Source organism: Gossypium hirsutum, chromosome A10 (genome assembly GCF_007990345.1).
Source record: "Gossypium hirsutum isolate 1008001.06 chromosome A10, Gossypium_hirsutum_v2.1, whole genome shotgun sequence".
Classification (NCBI taxonomy): domain Eukaryota; kingdom Viridiplantae; phylum Streptophyta; class Magnoliopsida; order Malvales; family Malvaceae; genus Gossypium; species Gossypium hirsutum.
Genome location: NC_053433.1, coordinates 94,238,499 through 94,246,104, shown reverse-complemented (window position 1 = coordinate 94,246,104; position 7,606 = coordinate 94,238,499). Strand labels below are relative to the sequence as shown.

Below are 7,606 nucleotides of genomic sequence, written 5' to 3'. Positions count from 1 at the left end.
AAACTAAGAACGCACAGAGAAAAGAATTGGGGAATTGCTTTTGGGAAAATTGATTGACTTGAGACAATACCTAAGGGAAAATCCACCTAGACTTTACTTGTTGTTCTGGCTCCGAATCGGATGATTTATTCATTCAACTTGTTCCATAGAGATCCCTAAGTTATGTTATTATCCCTATTCAAGACTAATAACGTCTAATCCCTAGGTTGAATAATCGAGACTTTTCTCTAATTAACACTCTAGGATTGCATTAACTCGATCTATGGATCCCCTTATTAGGTTTCACCCTAATCTGAAAAAATCTTGTCACCCTATTTCCAGGCGCGCAATCAACTCCGCTTAATTATGACACATGTACTCTTAGACAGGGTCTATTCCTCCTCTGAATAAGAGCGTGTCTTGAATTAGTATCCTGGGATATCAAAACAAGAATTAAGAACACATAATTAAGAACAAGTTAAATATTTATCATACGATTCAGAAAATAATAACAAGATTCGTCTTAGGTTTCATCCCCCTTAGGTATTTAGGGGTTTATTTCATAACTAAATAAGAAAACATCTCAGAAGAATAAAGAATACAAAACATAAAGAAAACCCAAAACTCCTGAAGGGAAATTGAGGAGAGATCTTCAGTCTTGATGATGAATCCGCCTTCCGAGATGGATCAATCGGCTTTCTTGGGGTAATTCTTTACCCCCTTCTCTGTCTCCCTTTTCTTCCTCCTATAAGGTGTATTTATAGGCCTTGGAATGCCTAGAAGCCCTCAAAATTAGCCTTTTTCGAATTGGACTCAACTTGGGCTCGGCAGGGACACGCCCGTGGCACACGTCCGTGTTCGATTACTTTAGGTCGTGCTCGAGCCTGCCAAATTGACACGGCAGTGTAGTCTGCTCGTGTGAGGAGGTCCAGGCCGTGTTGATTTTGTACTTTGGCCCATTTTCTCCGTTTTTGGCCCGTTTCTCATTCCTTTTGCTCTCCTATGCTCTCCTAAGAATAAAAAATGAAATTAAAGCATTAGGAGCATCGAATTCACCAATTCTAATGAGAAATCATCCATAAAATACATAAAACATGGGGTAAAAATATGTATAATTTACGGTTTATCAAATACCCCCACACTTAAGCATTTGCTTGTCCTCAAGCAAAATCCTCAACTCATAATCAAAATAAATTCTCCTCAACTTATAATTCTTATCAATAATATCCCAAAATAATCCATAGGTAATCATACATTGAGAATTCAACTAAAAGAACATAAAAGTTTCAAACATTCCAAGTTCTGTATTTAATCATGCAAACATAGGCGTCGCTCCACATCTAAGTAATTACCTTTGATTCAGAATATCACAGAGTTTCACATCCTCACTAAAGATTCACTCAAATCACTCGAGGTGTTTAAGGACAATAAATGAAGCACTCAATAGTCAATAATGAAAATTCATTACCATAGGCTTGCATGAAAATGAAATATCCACCACTATAATTTAAGATGATACATGATACATCAATCAAAAGGTCTTTAGAGGGTTGTAATGAGGGTTGGTTAGGGGGTGTGGTCACAAGCTGAAAGAAAGGGTTAGAATCGAGATTGAATTGAAAAATTTGCCTAACTAGAAAAAGAGTTAATCTTCACTTGCGTACAATAGAGTTTCTCTCAGAATATGAAAGTACAGATATGTATACATAGTTCTCTTTTTTTTTTTAAGAACAAGTTAAACTAATATAGACTAACTATTAAGAACAAAACATAGCTAGGTAGTGCATTCAACTTAAATCTCGACAAAAATAGGGATTAATTTAGGGGATTTCGACAATAATGGGTTAAAGGTTAATATTAAGGGTAATACAAGAAATGGCTTGTTAGGCTCAAGGGGGTTTAGTAGAGGTTAATCGTGGAGGTAGGCTTTTCATGGCATGAGTGTGTTAATCCTAAGTGCCTTAATCATTTTGACATATTAAATCAAATGGTGTGGTTTCGATATGCATAATCAAGCAAGTTCTAGAATAACAATTCAATACTGACGCACTCAAAGCAATAATAAAAGTGAGCATGAAAAAATTAATAGATTCTCAAAAGGCTCAAAAATCTCACAAAAAATTATGACTTTTTGATGTTTAGACTCATGAATTCCAATTTAAAGTAATACCTAGACTTGGGGAAACAACCTATAATTTTAAATTCGTAAAAGTTAACTTATCATGCTTGATTCTCTAATGTCTTAAAGTTTAAACTATCAATGCATAAATGCCTATGTTTTAATTCAAGATATATCAATCAAAATCATAAATCAATTAAAATTTATCCTAAATATGATATGAGAGCTTTTCAAGAGAACAAGGTGATCATTCAGGGATTTTTCTGATAATGAAATAAATACCCCCCACACTTAAGATGTACATTGCCCTCAATGTACAAAGATAGATATTTAGAGTATAAAAATAAGATAGGGAGAGAAGTGAAACTTCCTGTATGATGAAATCCTCGAACTGGAGTTCTGGAGAGGAATCGGTTCGAGAATGGAGGAGGATACTCCGGCGGTCGTAGAGGTTCATTAGGCCATAAGTCCTGTGCCAAAAGAATATTATATCTAGTGGTAGCTATGGTCGTGGTCGATCAGGACATGGCAGTCGTGGAGAACCTTTCCCGGTGGAGTTTTAGTTCCTATGTGATGATGAGCTTAAGAGCTCTATATAACTGTGATAAAATCAGGAACTTTGTAGGGGATATTAGGAAGAATAATTACTTAAAAATAAAATTTCTAAAATCCAATAAAAATAAAAAGTAGTTTCAATAAAAAATAAAAACATAAAATAAGAAATAAATATTTCTAAACATCTTCATCGTTGGATGGTTCGCGAGGTGGGACTGGCGATGAGATGTGGAGGTACTGACAAATCTGCTGTAGAGTAGCATCAATGTTGTCAAATCGTTGAAAACACTGCTGCTCAAATCGGGTGAGGCGCTCAGTGATGTCAGCATATGAAGCCGCCGCATGAACTGGATGAGAGGGTAGTGGTGGCTGAGTCAGTGGACCCTCGTGCTGTGGGGGGACATCATCAGGAATATCCTCGTAGGCCTCCTCTTCGGTAGATTGGGTGAGACAATACTAGGGAGGGTAGGTTCCTCGGTGTCTCTCGATCATCCTCATGCTAAGCATGCTCGAGATGCCTTGTGGAGACATTTGACCGATAAGGGTGAGGGATGATTCTTGGGCCGCGGTATTGAGGAGCCCGAAGTGTCGCACCAGCCTAGTCACGTAAGGTCCAATGGAGTTGACCCCCTTCTGATGCCGCTCTGCCTGGTGCTGAATCGCAAGGGCGATGAAATTGGTAAGGTCGATGGTGTGCCTTTGCAACATGCACCATAAGAAGTAGACGTCGTGGGTGTTGACGACGCCAGTGCTCTCTCACCTCCCTGTAATCGTGTGACCTAAAATAGCGTGTAATTACCTTAGGGATGGTGGGAGAACTGATGCCTTGGAGCGGCTAGGATTGTACGAGGCTGTGCGAGGGGCCAAAGTGTGCCAGCACTTCGAGGGTGAGAAATGTATGTGGCGACTGAGAGCATGTAGTTCATTCTTCTCCCTAAATTCCTCCGTATATAGGCCTAGTACAGCACCAAAATCTGGGACGCTTAGCTGGCGGATTAATCCACCTAGGCGAAACTGGACCGTGCCGGGATCATCGTACCTTGCCATTACGGTCTGGAGTGGAATGTTGAGTAGAGTTCCATCGTGAGCTCAAGGTATGCCAGCTCGATAATCACGAAGAACAGTTCCCACGGGTTAGTGGTTAAGAGAGCCCGAATCCGTTAGCCATCTAGACTTGTTCTATGGCAGTCCAGTCGATGCAGCGGCCCACAATTATGGGGCGGGCCCGAAGTATTTGGAACAGTTCTTTCTGGGGCCCTCGAGGAAACTGTAGGAGAGGGTGACGAATTTCCGTGGTTGGGCCGTGGAAGAGGATGCTCCCTTCCTCTTCTTCGAAGTAGGTACGACGGTTTTCTTTCCTCTTGACTATGACATGGTACCTGTGATTAGAATCATCAAGTCATCTTGATGAGTGTTCGAATTAAAAGGAATACAATTTCCAACTAAAAAGTAGACTTTCAACCACAACCAAACATAACTAATATAATAATCTCGTGACTTTTTCATTGTATGTAGTAATGGCATGTGTAAAAGAATGAAGCTTTCCTATAACATGAAATTTATAAGAAATAATTGAACAATGTAAATTACATGAAAGATATTAGCATGGGAATATCATGAGAATGAGCATGGTAAAATCATGGGTATGAAGTTTCCTAATCACTTGATTTAACATGCAATGTATAATAACTAACTAAAAATGCAAACTAAATGATAAAGTAATGAATAGACATGGAAGATAGTTCAAAATAAATGGAAATTATTGTAATAATAAGCATTAGTAATAAGTAAAATAGAAGTGAAAAGAGTAAACAAACGCTAAGCGAGAGAGATTGAGCGTCAAAAATGAAGTTGAAGGTGGCGCATGGGCGTGGCAGGGGACTGTGTGGAGTTGCAGCGGCTAGGGTTAGGGTTTTGAAAGGGGTAAGAAGATGAACAGTGGTTTGCTTATATAAGGAAGGGCCACACGGCCTAGGGCCACGCCCGTGTACTCTGAAAGTGAGCCCGTGTTTTTCAAATTTTGCGATTTAGGTCGTGCTCGGCTACTATCCCACGCCCGTGTGTCTTGAGCGTGTGTAGCACACAACCATGTCGTATGGTCGTGCCTAGCCTTGTTCGCTTCTCCCACGCCCGTGTGTTAGGGTACCATGCCCGTGCATTGTTGTCCACGGTTTAATAGCATGAGCGTGTCTCACGCCCGTGTCGAAGAAACAGAATCGAGCCTTGCCTCTGGCACGCCCGTATTTTTCTATTCCTATGCCCGTGTTCACCTATAAATTTCACCCACGACCATGTCGCATAGCCATGGGGATTTATCGCATCCCGTGTTTTAGGGAAATCATGTCCTGCTTCTACATGGCCATATCGCATGACCGTGTCTCTTCCCCTATTTGGCCACGGCTTTAGGCGTGCCCGTGTACCTGGCTGTGTGTGCTGAAAAACTTTGTAATTCAAAGATAAAGTTAATTATTTAACATGTTAGAAATTAAAAATAAAGAAATCAAAATATGTTAATGCTCAGGTTGCCTCTCGAGAAGCGCTTATTTATAGTCTAAGCTCGACTTACCTCTCTAGTGAATAGTCAGGGTGGTTTGAAGAGTTCGTACTCCTCATTCCTGCTATCAATCTCATCAAGATAAGGTTTTAATCAGGTGTTGTTTACCTTAAAAGTGCTGAACTTGGGATGACTCACCTCTACCGTACCGAATGGAAAAATACGGAGTACCGTAAGAGGGATTTCCTCATTCAGTGTGGTAGTGACAATGTAGGGATCTGTGGCATCTAGTAAGACTTTATCGCCAACCTTAAGTTGATTTGGAAAGGTATCGGGCTTGTTTTGGAGTATTTTCAGTTTATTATGTGTTCTCGGTTTGTGTGCTCGCCATTCGTCCAGCTCCTCTATCCGTAGCCTTCGTTCTTCATGAATGTGTCCTCTATCATTTCTGGAACATGGCTCGTGAACTTTCTTGAAGCTCAATTTCTGCAAAGTCATATTGTCAGTTTTAGTAGATTGGTGTGGACTATTACCTTTAATGTTCGATGTAATGCCAGAATTACAAGCTTGAAGGGTGATCGTGTCGTTTCCTACACGAAGTGTAAGCTCACACGTGCCAACATCGATAATTGTTTTAGCAGTCGCTAAAAAGGGCCTCCCTAAAATCAAAAGGGTGTTATTATCCTCCTCTATGTCTAAAACAACGAAATCAACGGGAAATATGAACTTATCTACTTTTACTAGTACATCTTCAATAATACTCCTAGGAAATCTTATAGTTTTATCTGCCAATTGAATGCTCATCTTAGTTTGTTTAGGTTTCCCAAGACCTAGTAGCTTAAACATTTTGTAAGGCATGACGTTAATACTAGCCCCTAAATCAGCTATTGCATGGCTTATATCTAAACTACCAATTAAGCAAGGAATTGTAAAACTCCCTGGATCTTTCAATTTGTGGGGTAGCTTATTCTATAGAATAGCTGAGCAGACTGCGTTTAGCTCCAATGCGATGCTTTGTCCAACTTTCGCTTATTTACTAAAAGCTCTTTTAAAAATTTCATTGCATTCGGCATCTGCGACAAAGCTTCAATAAACAGTAAGTTAATATGTAATTTTTTCAAAAGTTTAAGGAATTTACCAAATTGTTCGTTTGAGCGGTCTTTCCTTGTTCCGTTAGGATATGGGATACGAGGTTTAAATTCTTTATTTACCATTTTTTTATGACTTACCACACTTTTACCTTTGCTCACCACAGTTTCTTGCATCAATTCTGGCTCAGGCGCAATGAATCCTTCCTTATCTTGAGTACTAATTGCGTTGAGGTGTTCCCTTGGGTTAGGTTCAGTAATACTTGGTAAGCTACCTTGTGGTCATTCGGAGATTAGTTTGGATAGCTGGCCTATCTGAGTTTCGAGTCCTTGGATCGATGCTTGTTGATTTTTAAGTGCTGTCTCGGTATTTTGGAAATGGGTTTCTGACATTGATATGAACTTTGAGAGCATCTCTTCAAGATTTGGCTTTTTTTCCTATTGGTAGGGTGGCTGTTGGTAGCCCTGAGGATTTTGTGGCTTTTGATTCCTTTGACCACCCCAGGAGAAATTTGGGTGGTTCCTCCAACTTGCATTATAAGTATTACTGTATGGGTTATTTTGAGATCTAAAGTTATTGTTACCCATATAGTTGACTTGTTCCTCTTCGATTGTAGGATTGAAGGATTGATATTCTGTATGCACACCTCCTCCACTTGAGTCACACCTCATTACTGGATGTACCTGCATAGAACTAAGAAAACCATCAATCTTTTTAGTGAGAAGTTCTACCTGATTTGACAGCATAGTAACTGAGTCAACGTTATAAATGCTGGCTGTTTTTGTTGGCTTAGTCCTCATGACTTGCCACTGATAGTTATTCAATGACATTTCTTCCATGAATTCATAAGCCTCTTCAGGTGTTTTGTTATTGATGCTTCCGCCAGCAGCTACGTCAACCATTTGCCGAGTTGAGGGATTCAGACCATTGGAGAATGTTTGTACTTGAAGCCAAAGCGGTAACCCATGGTGAGGGCACCTTTTCAGTAAGTCCTTGTATCTCTCCCATGCATTGTAAAGTGTTTCTAAATCCATTTGCACAAAAGAAAAGATATAATTACATAATATAGGTGGAAAGTATTCTAGTAAAAAATTTTCGGTCATTTGTTCCCAAGTAGTAATTGACCCTCGTGGTAATGAGTTCAACCACTGTTTAGCTTTGTTCCTTAATAAAAAAATGAAATAACCGAAGACGAATTGTATCATCAGAAATGCCATTGATTTTAAATGTATCGCAAAATTCTAGAAAGTTTGCTAAGTGAGCGTTGGGATCTTCATCCTGCAAACCATCAAACTGAACAAACTCCTGTATCATTTGAATTGTGTTAGGTTTCAGTTCAAAAGTATTTGCGGCTACAGCCGGTCTAACTA

At 39.6% G+C, this 7,606-nt stretch overlaps 1 non-coding gene across 1 annotated transcript; it reads left to right on the top strand.

Moving 5' to 3' along the window:
* The first annotated feature begins 7,196 nt into the window (after window positions 1-7,196).
* LOC121208777 (small nucleolar RNA R71) lies at window positions 7,197-7,303 on the top strand. Its single transcript, XR_005903902.1, has one exon. It is a non-coding gene; the product is annotated as a small nucleolar RNA R71 (small nucleolar RNA).
* The last annotated feature ends 303 nt before the right edge of the window (window positions 7,304-7,606 follow it).